Source organism: Nannospalax galili, unplaced genomic scaffold, assembly GCF_000622305.1.
Source record: "Nannospalax galili isolate Female #2095 unplaced genomic scaffold, S.galili_v1.0 scaffold31, whole genome shotgun sequence".
Lineage (NCBI taxonomy): Eukaryota > Metazoa > Chordata > Mammalia > Rodentia > Spalacidae > Nannospalax > Nannospalax galili.
Genome location: NW_008332149.1, coordinates 2,361,280 through 2,374,783, shown reverse-complemented (window position 1 = coordinate 2,374,783; position 13,504 = coordinate 2,361,280). Strand labels below are relative to the sequence as shown.

General features: G+C 45.7%; 1 protein-coding gene across 17 annotated transcripts in view; it reads right to left on the bottom strand.

Moving 5' to 3' along the window:
* The window catches only part of Fgfr2 (fibroblast growth factor receptor 2), a 115,578-nt gene that overhangs the window by 47,267 nt on the left and 54,807 nt on the right, over window positions 1-13,504 (bottom strand). The gene's annotated exons all lie outside the window — the stretch shown is intronic.

Sequence of the window (13,504 nt, the reverse complement as noted above, 5' to 3'; positions counted from 1 at the left end):
CCTTGTCTCTCACTCTCGCTCTGGCCCCCTTGTTTCAAGTGTCCACTTCACTGCAGCAGAAAGCCCAGCTGCTGAGCGCCTAAACAGTCACATTAGCTCTCTCCAGCCTTGGTGTGTCTCAGAGAGCCGGGACCCAGCCAAAGAGGGCAGAGGGGCAACAGCCTGCTTCATTCCAGGAGGTAATTACGGAGCAAATGGGGGAGGGGACAAAACACAGAACATACCTGACTGACAAAGAATAAATCTTTGTTAATTGACCACTGAAACTTTATACCATGCCAGGAGTCCTCAGGACATAATGTTTGCTTATGAGATATCCACAACTTTTGCTGTGGCCTAGGAGAGGTCCTAAAAATCATCCATGGGGCAGAGGTCTCCTGTCTACAGCCTCAGTAAACAGGCATCTCAATGATCAGGAGGACCAGGCTCTAAAATTACACCTATAAATTAATCAAGCCCAGAGTCGCTAGTTTCCCAGCATGCTTCAGTCTCCTGGGTTTTTTTTTTGGGGGGGGGGGGTTGGTTCTCCTTCAAAGTTAAGTAGCACTTGCCACAAAGAACCAGTTGAAAGTTACTTGCTGTGGCAGCAAAAGACCAAAAGACTGAAATCACACTGAGTTCCCAGGATGGGTCTGGAAGCAGCCCATGTACCCCTCTCTCTCCCGACAACCCATTCGTTGACAACACATGGATAACCTTGCCTGCTCTGTCTTTAAACCAAAATCAAATTTTAATTGCCCTTCTTCCAAAACGGCAGTTTCTTAGCAATTTGCAAAGGACTGAATGGGGAAAGAACATTTTGAGATTTGGAAGACAAGCAAAAACAAGACAGAATTCTTTTTTTCTAAAGCCAGCCTGGCTTTTTTCTAAACAATAGGCGGTGGTTGGTTTGGCTGCATAAGAACCCACTAAGCACTAAACCAGTTAGCGTGAGGCATGGTTATTAGGAGGAGGCAGCCATCAAAGCCTGCTGAAGTTGGAGGAGCCCCCTAACCTGCTAAAGGCCTCTCGCTCATTACAATTAGCGGAATGAGTTCACTGCCTTGTCAAGCCTCTGCCTGATGCACTCACACCAGACAGGCTCAAGCCAGTTGGGTTCTGAGTTTTGTTTTCTTTTCCCTAAGCTTTCTCCAGACTCTGGAGATCAGCATGAAAAACAGTCAGAGCTGGAAATCCTTAGCAGAAGAGTAGGGCTGGGCTAGGGGAGAGAACTGCACTTTTAGAGCAAGTCCTGGTACCTGGGACAGGACTTTATGTCATCTTGGTCACTGGCACCCTGTGTTACTTTTACTTTTTCTTTTAAAGACAGGGACTTGCAGTGTAGTCCAAGTCAGCCTTGAACTCATAATCCCTCTACACCTCCCAAGTGTTGGGTTATAAGCATGCACCACGAGGCTCAGGGATCCCACCTTTCTTTCTCTCCCCCCGACCCCTGGTTCCTTGTATGTGTGTACAGATACACATGTGCATGTGGAAGCCAGAAGCTGACACTGGGTATTTCTCCCTTCATGTTTACTTTCTTATATTATTATTGTGGCTGCTATGACTGGGGGCGTAGAGTTAGTTCTCTCCTTCCACCTTTACGTGGGTTCCAAGGATAGAACTTGGGTTAACCCATCAGGACCAAACACTTGAACCACTGAGCCACTGCCAGCAGCCCTCCCCCTTAGATTTTGGGTTAGGGTCTCTCACTGAACCTGGAGCACATCAACTGACTAGCAAGCCTCGGGAATCCTCCAATGTCTGCCTCTCCAGCCTTTTTACATGGGTGCCAGGGATCTGAGCTGGTGTTTGTGCAGCAAGCACTTACCCACTCAGCCATCTCCCCAACTCCACCTCCTGCATTACATCTTTTTTAAAAAAAATTTTTTGAGACAGAGTCACGCTATAGCCTCAGCTGGCCTGAAATTTGCTAATGTAGACCAGGCTGGCCTCAGTCTCACAAAGATCTGCCTGCCTCTACCTCCCAAATGCTGAGACTAAAGGTATGTATGTACCACCACACCTGGCTCTATGCATTAGGGTTTTTTTTTTTTAAGATTTATTTCCTGTATTAAGAGAGAGAGAGAGAGAGAGAGAGAGAGAGAGTGTGTGTGTGTGTGCATGCGCACGCATGTGAGCTCAGAGGCATTGGATCTCTTGAAGTTGAAGTTACAGGCAGTTGTGAGCTGCCTAACGTGGGTGCTGGGAATTGAACGCAAGTCCTCTGCAAGAGCAGTGTGCGCACTTAACCAAGCTGAGCCATCTCTCCAGGCCCTCCTGCAGAATTGCTTTTAAAACAGAAGAACAGCCAGGCGTGGTGGTGCACACCTTTGTCCCAGCACCTGGGAGACAGAAGCAAGCAGATCTCTGTGAGATTGAGGCTAGCCTGGTCTACATAGTGAGTTCCAGACCGGCTGGGGCTACAGGGAGACCCTGTATCAAAAAAAAAAAAGGAACAGAACATGCACTTTGTGAAGGTGCCTGGCACACTGTCTTATCCTCTTCTGGTCTTGTACCCCTCCTTTGCTGCTGGCCCTTCAGGTATCCAAACCTTCTGCCCAGATACCTGCCTGTGCAAAATCCTGCAGAATCAGTCTGGGCTCCAGCTGCCTCCAACACACACACACACACACACACACACACACACACACGCCCCTTTTGCAGAGACAGCAGAGTCTGAAGAACAAGCTTGTTTGGGGAAAGATGAGTGTCTTCCCTCCAGCGTTGAAGTCACAAAGTGACTTATGAAGGCTGCACCATGTGAAATGCTAGAAGCAAAACACCACTAATTCTTTTGTGCTTGCTCGATGGTGTGGATAGGCAGAGTGAAGGGCTGGCTGGGGCTCAGGCCTGGGAAGACCCAAGCAGGTGGAGACAAAGTACCTTCCCTAATTAATGTCACAGACCATATGACTTGGCTTGGAACTAAGTGGTTTCTACCTGCTGGGTGTCAATTTGGATTTTAGGCAAATTACAGGAATAGGGCTTGGTGTCATTTACACACCAAATGTCTAAGATGCCCTGAGCGTTATGCATTCAGAGATGTACACTAGAGCTCAGCTCTTTGGAGACTATAAAATTACACCAGGTGTAACTTCAAAATATCTCTGCTTTTGTTTAAAGGAGTCATGGCTTTGGGATAATGAACAATTTCTGGGGATGGACAAAGATGATAATTATACAACAGTTCAAGTGTGTTGACTGTCACTAAAACATACCTTCAAAAAACATGGTTAAATGATCAATTTTATGCTATGGTCTATGCTTATAGAAAGCAAAATTTTTGTTTTGAGAGATGATCTCATGTAGCCCAAGCTAGGTTGAAACTTGCTATGTAGCTGAGGATGACCTTAAATATTTGATTCTCTTGTCTTGATTATAAGAATGCACCATCACACCCAGTTTACGTGATGTTGGGGATCAAACCCAGGACTTGGTGCATGTTAGGCAGTGACTCAACTAACTGAGCTACATCCCCAGCCCATGATGTTTTTTTAAAAAATACTTCATTTACTTTTATTTTATGGTGCACCTACACACATGCATGAAAAAAACATTTATACACATAGATCCCCTGGAACGAGAGTTAAAGATGGTTATCATCTGCCACATGGGTGTTGGGAACTGAACCTGGGTGCTCTGGAAGAGCGGTTAGTGCTCTTAAGTGCTGAGCCATCTCTCCAGCACCTATGATGGTTTTTTTGTGGGGTTTTTTTGAGATAGGGTCTCCCTGTAGCCCCAGCTGGCCTTGAACTATGTAGACCAGGCTGGCCTTGAACTCACAGAGATCCACATGCCTCTGCCTCCCAAGTACTAGGAGTAAAAGTGTATGCTACCGTGCTCTGCCCACAATGATTTTTTTTTTAAATGTGTATGCATGTATTGCCTGCATGTAGGTACGTGCACCCGTGTCGTGCATGCCCCTGGAGTTACGGACAGTTGTTAGCTGCCATATGAGTGCTGGGATTCGAACCTGGGTCTTCTGCAAGAACAGCCAGTGTTCTTAACCGCTGAGCCATCTCTCCAGCCCCCACAATGGTATTTTTAAAGGAGATGTAGAAACGGTGACGATATCACAGAATCAATAAGGTCTATTTCTAGAGTCATGGGAAACCTGCGTTCTCAATGAGCAAAGTCTATTATCTTGCCCAGTTTACTAAATGACAGTTGTTCTGTCTCTCAATACAAAGTCTACGCAAGCTCCCTCCCTCCACTGGGCTTCAGTGTGATGCTGATGTCAACTCCCACGTCAGATGTCCACAGGCTCTCTCCTGAAGAGCAGGGGTAAACACAGCTGACAGCAACCTCACTGAGCAGAACACCGCACAGCCCTGCACCCCACTTGTCTAGGGGGAGTGATCTTTTCCCAGGTTTCTGCAGAGCTGGAGTTCCCTCACAGGAAGAATGTAGTGGACACTACACTTTGCTCTTTTTAATTGCTTAGGCATTTTGTGCTTGTCAGAAAGGCTGAACTTGAGTATCTTTTCTCAAACTATTTTCAAAGACGCTAAACCACTGGAAATCACTGGAAAGCCCCCAAAGTCAAAATGCAGTTCCTTAGGTTTCAAATGTTATACAAATATCTATCCAAAAGGATCAAGTTAGCCTACCTTTAGAAATGTGTCCTACAAAAATATTCACACAGGTGTCCAACAAACAGATGTGTATAAAGTCTGCTGTGGTGATATTTTTAAGGAAAAAAAGTTATGCATGACTTAAATATAATTATGAACTGGGGCTATAACGTGGCACATGGGCCACAGTAAGAACTGAAGCGGGGTAAAAGATGCAGGCACAGGAGGCAAACCACTGGACAACTCGGCTTTCATTGTCAACTTTCACCATGTAAAAAGCCGTTCTCAGAGGAAGTCTAGAAAACTCTGTGCTAATCCCTCAGGTGCCTTGCTTTGCTCCCGGGGTGGATCAGGCAGAAGGAAAAGCTTTCCGTCCATCTGAGTGAACAAGAAATGCCTCCCTTTGGTACAGACAGCACAAGAACAGGACCATCATCCTTGTTTGTTTTCTTGGAGCCAAAACTCAGGCACTGAAAACAACTGTGGCTCTAGATGCTCCTCAGTAAGGCAGGCTTCAAAATCATCACCTGGCTCCTCAGATGCCACACCAACATGCAGACGATTCATCGTTACAATTCAATACTGACACTGTTCTTTCTATCTTCTCCATCCAAACCAAGACAGTGCTTCTTCACTGTCTCCTCTCTCTTTTGGGAAGAAAACAAAACAACATCCCTACAGCAACATCAGTGTCCTCCGCCATCTCCACCATCTCCTTCCCACAGCCTCCTGCTCTCCACCTGCCATGGTTAAAAAACTACACCAGGAACTTCAAAGCTTCCCTTCCTAATCTACCTGCTCTGTATGTTGGGAGCACATCCTCTCTTCTTGTCTGGGGACATAAACCAATAGGAAGATAGTAAACAAAATAGCAAGGTGTTCGAAGGGAAAGTGAGTCCAGGAGGGCAAACTTGGATGCATCACTTACAAAGAACAGGGTGCGGTGCACCAAAGCCACAAACACTCCCGACGGGAGCTGGCACAGAACTCACCAACAGGGTCCTTTGGTTGATGAAGGCAGCTATTGATTAATCAGTATGAATAAGCGTATTGAGAGAAAAGCTACAGTTTTCTTGTTTCAGCATTTGAAATACGTAAAGAAGCTTAAAACTCCAAATATTAAGCCATTCAACAGTGTCTCTATTACAGGTTGAAGCTGCCTTATCTGAAATGCTTGGGGCCAGAATTGTCTCAGATTTGGGGTTTCCTTAGATGTCGGAAGAGTTGAGCATCCTTAATTGAAAAATCTGAAATCCTAAATTCTCCAAAACCTGAAGCTTGTAAGAAAGTCAATACAATAATCTTTGACTGACAATGTAATCAGTGAGATACTTGAGTAGTTTGGTAGTTTAGATGCGTACATTAGGGATGCTCAGTCGGTATTTCCTTGTGACCCATGGGAACCTTGCTGGGTTCCCACACATCACTGCACACTGGTGGGCATCCTCCTGCTAAACATACTGCTCTGATTAAGTAGTCTTCTCTCTGCCCTGCCCCCACCTCCATTTCCCAAGCACAGTCCACCTAAGAGACCCTCTTCCCACACAAAACTGTAAGACATTAACCCGACAGAACACTTCTACATCCTCTTTGCCTTTGAGCCTCCATGCCAAAGATCAGACAGCCAACCAAATATTAGCCCTCTCTTTAGTCCCCTCTTCCAGGCTCCCTGCCAGAATCGAAGGGAATCAACAATCTTCCATGCTCAGCTGTGGGTCAAAAGGCATCTGAAAGTTTGCAGGAACATAGCAAAAACAGGTATTACCAAGTACTAACGCATCCCCACCACTCTGGTGCCCACAAGCCGCCACCTGATCCCAGAGCCTGTAAAGGCTCTTCCCTTTCTGGGAAGGTTCTCATTTGCCGGCCACTGCCTTGGAATCAGCTGCACTGTCTGCTGACCAGCCCTTGCCCCTGGGAGTCCTGGTGTGAGGCAGAAATGAAGAGCTACTTCTGAGCAATGCAAGCTCATTAAACAGTATTGAGCCCAGGCAGCTTTGAAATCCCCATCCTGAAGGAAGTGCTAAGACTAAGCACTTTTGTAATCAGGCATAGACCGACTGTGTGTGAGCCTGGAGACAGGAAACAAGGCACAGAGTGACGGATGGTCACCTAGCACTGTGGCTCACAGCACTGCCCTCATAGCACCTATTTCTCTCACGGGTGCTATAGGCAAAGTAGGTTATCGCCTGTCATGCTTTGAATGTGAAAATATTCCCCATAGGTTTGCGTTTTGAAATACGCAGTTCCAAGTTTGTGGCATTATTTGGAGGGCTGTGGGGTCTTTACAAGATAAAGTAGGCAAAAAGATACTGACTGGCAAAAGCAGGTCCCCAGGGGTGGACCTGCTTAAAAGAAGACCTGCTGCTGGTTCTGGCCAAACTGGCTCTGCGTTCAGGTCCACTATTGATGACAGTCATTCTGCCTCACTTTCCCGCCATCACAGAGAGAGCCGGCTCTACCCTGCCTTTCCTCTGCAGGGATGAATGGAAATATCTCTGAGTCTATAAGGCAAAATAAACTTTTCATTCCCTAAGTGTCACCAGGAATTTGGTCACAGCAACATATGGGAACAGAAACATCCCCGCTGCACAGCTGAGGAACCAAGGCACAGAGAGGTGCCAGGACTTCCCAAGTTCACAAAGCTGGCAAAGGAAAGAAACGAGTTGAATCCCAGCTCCTAATAAGGCCCACTTCAATCTCCAAAGGCACTACCTAGCAAGGAGAACCCCCAGCCCCTAAGTGGGGCAGTCATGGTGTGAAAGAAGGTGAAAACGGCCTCTGGAGCCACAGAGCACTAGGAAGGAGCCTCCTGCCAGCCTCTGCTCCGGGGCTGTGATTCTGGGTTCACACAAAGGCACTCAATGTGACCTGCCCACCACCTGCATGCAACCTCAACCCATTTTCAGTAAAGGGGCTTTCTGCCTCCTTCCGCTAGGCCTCAGGACTCCAGAGCTGGCACACAGAGCCAACACCAGCATAAAGCACCAGCCTAGAGTAAGAAGTGGAAAACTATTGGCAGCAAGATCATGAATATGGAAAAATCTAAGTGAGGCCTGGAGGCCAGTGATATGCAGGGACCCGGTTGGTACCAGAGGAACACAAGCTTTGTATTCAAGAATGGAAGGAAGGTCAGCTAAAACCTCCAGATCTTGGCTTGGGGTCACTTAAATGCTCTAGCCAAGACTCCTCCCTGTCACATCAAGGGATAGATAGAAGCATTCTCCCAAACCACAGTCAGAAGGAAATTAGAACTCAGATAAGGTCTTCCTCAGAAGTGACTGCTTCCAGAAAGAACTGGAAGGCTGATTACTTTACTATTAAACTTACGATCACCATTTCTTCTTTCTCATTTTTGAGACAGGGTCTCATAGCAAAGCCTGGCCTCAAATCCACCTTGTAGCCAAGGATGACCTTGAACTTCTGGTCGTCCCAAGTGCTAGGATTACAGAAGTCCAGGACCACATCTGGTTCCATGTGGTGCTGAGGATTGAACCCAGGGCTTCATGCATGCTAAGCAAGCACTCTACCACTGAGCTACATCCCCAGCCCCTATTTTCAACATATCTTCACTGATTTGAACACTAATCCAGATCTACAAGCAGGTCCCAAACTCACTCTCCAGATGTGGTTTGAGGGACTCTGACTCTTCACGAACCCCTCCACCCAACCCCCGCTCTGAAATCACACAGAGCCTTTGTTTTCCCAGGACAGAGGCCACCCCCAAGCAGCAAACCAATGCCTTGTGCAATTTCTCCTTCTCCCACTGGGGACAATGCCAGAGGCTCTAGGCCAGGGGTCGACTCCACAGTGGGGCTCGACAGTCTGTGCCTGGAAGAAGTGACTCGTTATTCCTCTTGAACACACACCTGAGAAGGTTAGTGTATGTTGCCTGGCTGTGCCCCATCACATCCGGAGCTGAGTTGCAAAGGATCTATGTGTCAGGGGCTAGACAACTGTCATTCTGGCCTGTCACTGACAAGTCAGAATTGGTGGTAAACTCTAAGCCATCTCCACCCCGTCAGAAGTAAAGGATAGCCCCCTGGCACCCCCAAACATTCACCAAGAAACTGCTTACAGCCTCCACCACCTGGAGTGGAAGATAAGCTTCCAGAAACTTAAACTAATAGGAGATCCAGAGGTACAATTTCTACACTGCACTCTATCCTCCAAATATCAAATGCCAGGAGGAAAGATCACCATTGAGTTATACAGCTGGGCTCAGCCAGAGAAGTTCATAATTCAAAGTCAAAGGGGCTACAGAAGTGAGGAAGGGCACTAATCCTTTCTTTTCCTCACCACATATGTATATATGTGTGCGGTATGTATGTATGTGCATTCACATATGTGTGAGTGTACGTGGGTACACATATGCCTGTGGAGGCCCAAAACTGATAGTTCCTCAATTGCGTTTTCATCTTATATTTTGAGGCAAGGTCTCTCAATCAAACCCAGAGCTCGCTGACGGAGCTAGTTTCACTAGTCAGCTTACTTTGAGGCTCATGTCTCCATCTTCCAAGGCTGGAGTTACTGGCCAGCTACCACACCCACCCAGCATTTACCAGGGTTTTGTGGATCCAAACTTGGGTCCTGTTTGCTCTACAAGTGCTTTAACCACTGAGCAATCTCCCTAGTTCACAACTAATGCTTTTAGCTGGAGTCAAGAAAACCTGGACAGAGAGCCCTGCTGGACCCAGCTCTCCTCAGCTGCAAGATAGGGTGAGGGGTGAAGGGGGAGTAAGGAGGCCAACTCCATGAATTTCAAGCACTTATTAAGTCTCTGATCTTCTGCAAGCCCAGCAACCAAAGCAGTCTAGGATGGCCTTGATGACATCATTAAGCCAGTCAGAAACAAGACCACTGGTTCAAATGAATATTGGTTCAACATATTGGTCCAAATATGGTACTTTGTCTAGTAGGACTTTCAGGGTTAGGGCAATGGCTCAGTTGCTAAAATGTTTGCTTTATAAGCATGAGGACCTGAGTTCGATCACCAGAACCCATGTAAAAAAGCCAGGGTATGGTGGTACACACTTACAACCCCAGGGTTGGGGAGGCAGACACGTAGATCCCTAGGGGTCGCTGGCCAGGCAGCCTAGTCTAATCAGTCAGTGAGCCCAAGGTCCCAGTGGGAGAGCTCTCTCTCAAAAATAAATAATAATAATAATAATAATAATAATAAAAACTCAGAGGACTCTTAAGGAACAACACCAGAGTTGGCCTACACATGCACATGCATATACACAGTCCCCATAGACACATACACACAGAGATTTCTGATTCAGACCAACAAAACTTATTAAAGACCAACACCCAGAAAATTTACTTGGGGTCATTTGTTACAGCAGTTCTAGGGCACTAATACAGGCATCAGAGGAATGAGCTAAGCAACCTTTTGCCAATTTTATTGGCTATGTAACAGGTTCAGAAGAGCTAAATTGATTGTTCCAATTCACCTGGTACCCAGGTGTCCAGGTACCCACCATCAGGCTCTCTGCTCCTGTCACAACGCCTGGATGTATTTGTTTCTAACATATCTGGGTCTTAGTTCCCAATCAGACCCAAGAGACAGTAAAGAGATTTAATGACTTCTCCTGGCTGTCACATCTTGGTGGCAGGGCCTCTGTCAGATTGGCACCCCTCACTGGGGAACCATGATAAAGACTCACCACCTCCCGTGGTCAGTTACTTAGCAGTCTGTTTTATTACTGCCACAATTACCGAGACATGGAACTTCACGCTAATTTTCCCTTGCAGTAAATGGCTGAAAAGTAATGGTGTCAATTTTAATGAGGATCAAGCAAGGACTCCTAAAGAGCTCCCACAAACGAAGACCATTTCCCCCACATACAACAATGGCCTGCTATTTAATTCCAGAACACAAGAATGTCACTTGAATTACATGGCTTTTACATGAGAGTGGGGGGGGGGTGCCTTTCCATTTTGACGCTTCCTAATACCTGAACCACAGACGGAGGTATCATAGCAACAAAATAAAACCTGGAAGAATGTGAACAAAATACTTTATCTTCACTGGGAAAGAATTTCTAGTTTTCTATGAATCAGAAAGGTAGTTGAAACCCTGTCCCCATTTGGGTTTGTGGGCTACCAGGAATTTGTTGCCCAAGCCTGAATCCTTTCTGTTTCTGCTCCCAAGATGCTCAGAATGGTCCCTGGCCCTTTATGTCTACATGAGGCTCTTCGGCTGACTGAATTCTTATTAGCGCTTCTCAAAGCAATCACTGGGGTTTTGAGCAAAGATGAGTGTTTCACACCTCCATCTTTACTGAAAAAGTCCATACGCTCCTGACTTTTAGCTTCTATTTATAAAGAAGGTTCAAGGCTTAGAAAAATCACTGGCGTTGCGCTTTAATGGATATTCCCAACCAGCATTGTGTCATTATTGGCCCGAGTTGAGCTGGGCAATCTCCCAAATTTGTGACATAATCAGGCCTCTCTCCACATTACCCCATACACTCCACGCTCCCTGTGCATCACACCACTGAATCATATGCTCTTTTCAGCAAGACTGATTGCCAGGGGATTAACATTAGACAGCACAGTTCCATTCTTCAGCAGCCCAATTCAAATCCCAACCCTAAACTCTAAGAGAGATTTCAGGGCTTCACAGGGATGAACTGCCAGAAAGCTCAAAAGGGAGGTGGGGGGACGCTTTCGAATGTTTAACAAAACAACTCAACCTAAAACCTGCTGTAAGCAAGAGCCTGGGGCTAGAGGGGTCCTGCCTGGACTGTACCATTCTTCAAATGGCCCCAACCAGCTTCATGAATAATTTGTAGACCTATGCAAGGCTGTGATCCCAAAGGACCCTACAAACAATTATTTTTCCCACAGTAAATGACTTAATTTTAAAGTTAAGTATTTAGAGCTTTTAGCCCCAAATCTTTCTTTTCTTGATGGGAACACTTCATGTCAGATTTAATCCACTTGACCCAATATAAATCCCAAGTCATGTGCTCTTGATGGATGGATTTAGAGCCATTTGTGACACTCTTTGTGTTTTGCAAAGTATCTGGACATAGTAATTCTCACTAAGAAACATGCCACAGATATCTCTAAGATAAAAGAGGGCTGGCTACAGCCAGGCCTGGCAGTGAGGTCTGTAAGGTCAGCTACTCAGGAGGTGGAGGTAGGAGGATCGAAAGGTCAGTCTCCCTGGGCAACTAAGCAAGACCCTGTCTTGCTATAGATAGTAAAAAAGAAGGTCTGGAGACATAGTTCAAGAGCGTAGCTTAGAGCACTTCCTAACACAGGCCCTGGTTCCAATCCTTGGAAGGTGGTAGGGACACAAGCCAGGTGTGGTGGCATATGACTATAATAACACTTTCCAGAGGTGCAGACAGAAGGATCAGGAGTGTTTAAGGTCATCCTCAGCTACATAGCAAATTCAAGGCCAGCCTGGGCTACATGAGACCAAAATAACAACCACAACAATAGTAATAATAATAGTAATAATAGTAAAAATAGTAATAATAATTATGACTAAAAGGGACACTTTCTTTTATAAGTAGTCATAGAATAAACATTACACAAAGACCTATCAAATTTCACCCAAAGGCTCTCAAATAATTCAAATATTTTTTGCCACTGAATAAATATGTACACAGAGAAATTAAAGACTGGTATCGTGCTTTCTAAGGTAGAATGTTTTGAATTTAACCTGTAACTAGACAGAAAATCAGAATGGCTTTCTGTTTAATATTTAGTTAGCCTAACTATTCAATTAACCAAATCTATGCAATTGGGCTAATCCTGCTTTTGGAGAGGTTTTCTATGTCTCTTTAGCCAATTTGAGCACCTGTGGAATCGTTCTTCAAACAGTTTATATTTTATATATAGAGAAGAAACACCTGTGAGATACCAGCAGCCACGCACAGGAAATGATGTAAGAGACACTGTGTTTACAGAGCATGGTGGGTGGGCATATCCCCAAAGGTCATGGGAAAGCAAAATGGATCCCTGTTGAATCCTTAGCGGAAGCCAGCTACCCCCATGTGGAGGAGGTAGCCCAAGTAAAGGACTGTGGACAAGGAACAAGTTGAGAGTCACTGTGTCTGAGAACAGGTGGCTCTTACAGGGAAGAGATCTTAAACTACAATCTGCACAACACAGAGACTTAGCTGCAGATACATGTCAGTAATTGTGACAATTAAAACTGTCAACTTGACAGGATCTACAATCACCATGGAGACAAGCCTCTTGGGCATGTCTGTGAAGGAGTTTCTAGGTTAAGTTCATTGAGGTGGGAAGCCCCACCCTAAATATAGATGGTACCTTTCCATGGAGTGGGGGGTCCCAACTGCACAGAAGGAGAAGGCGAGCTGAGAACCAGCATCCACTGCTTCCTGCTTCCTGCCTATGAACGACACCGCCTCCGTTCTTGCCACTATACTTTACCTGGCCCTGGGAACCCTTCCATTCTTTAGCTGCTTTTGTCAGGTATTTTGTTGCAGCAATGACAAAAGTGACTAAAAATAAGCAGGCAGGACAGAGAAACTCATGATAACCAGCAAGAGCGGGGAAGAAATTTGCGTCTCCAAGACTACGGGCTGCAATAAAAATGGCCTTCTTATCAGAGCACTGCTGACAAAAAGGGTATTTATAAACTCACAAACATAGGTGGCTCCCTTTTCACAGAAGAAGCACCTTCTAGGAAAGACACTGAACACCTAATGGCTATCTCTGACACTGGTCAGTCAGCTACAGGCTCCATCTTAGCCTGTCTTCTCCTTTGCCCATGTGATAAGCTGCCTTTCTTTAGATAATGTCACCTCTCTTAACAACAAAATTTTCCTACAGCATATTTACATTTTCTCTGCATACACGAACACTGCTTGGAGTAATCTCAGTTTCCAGAATATCACAAGTTTTGTACCTTAGGCACCTGATAAAAGTTGATGCTTGGGAACCAAGAAGATACCCTCCCT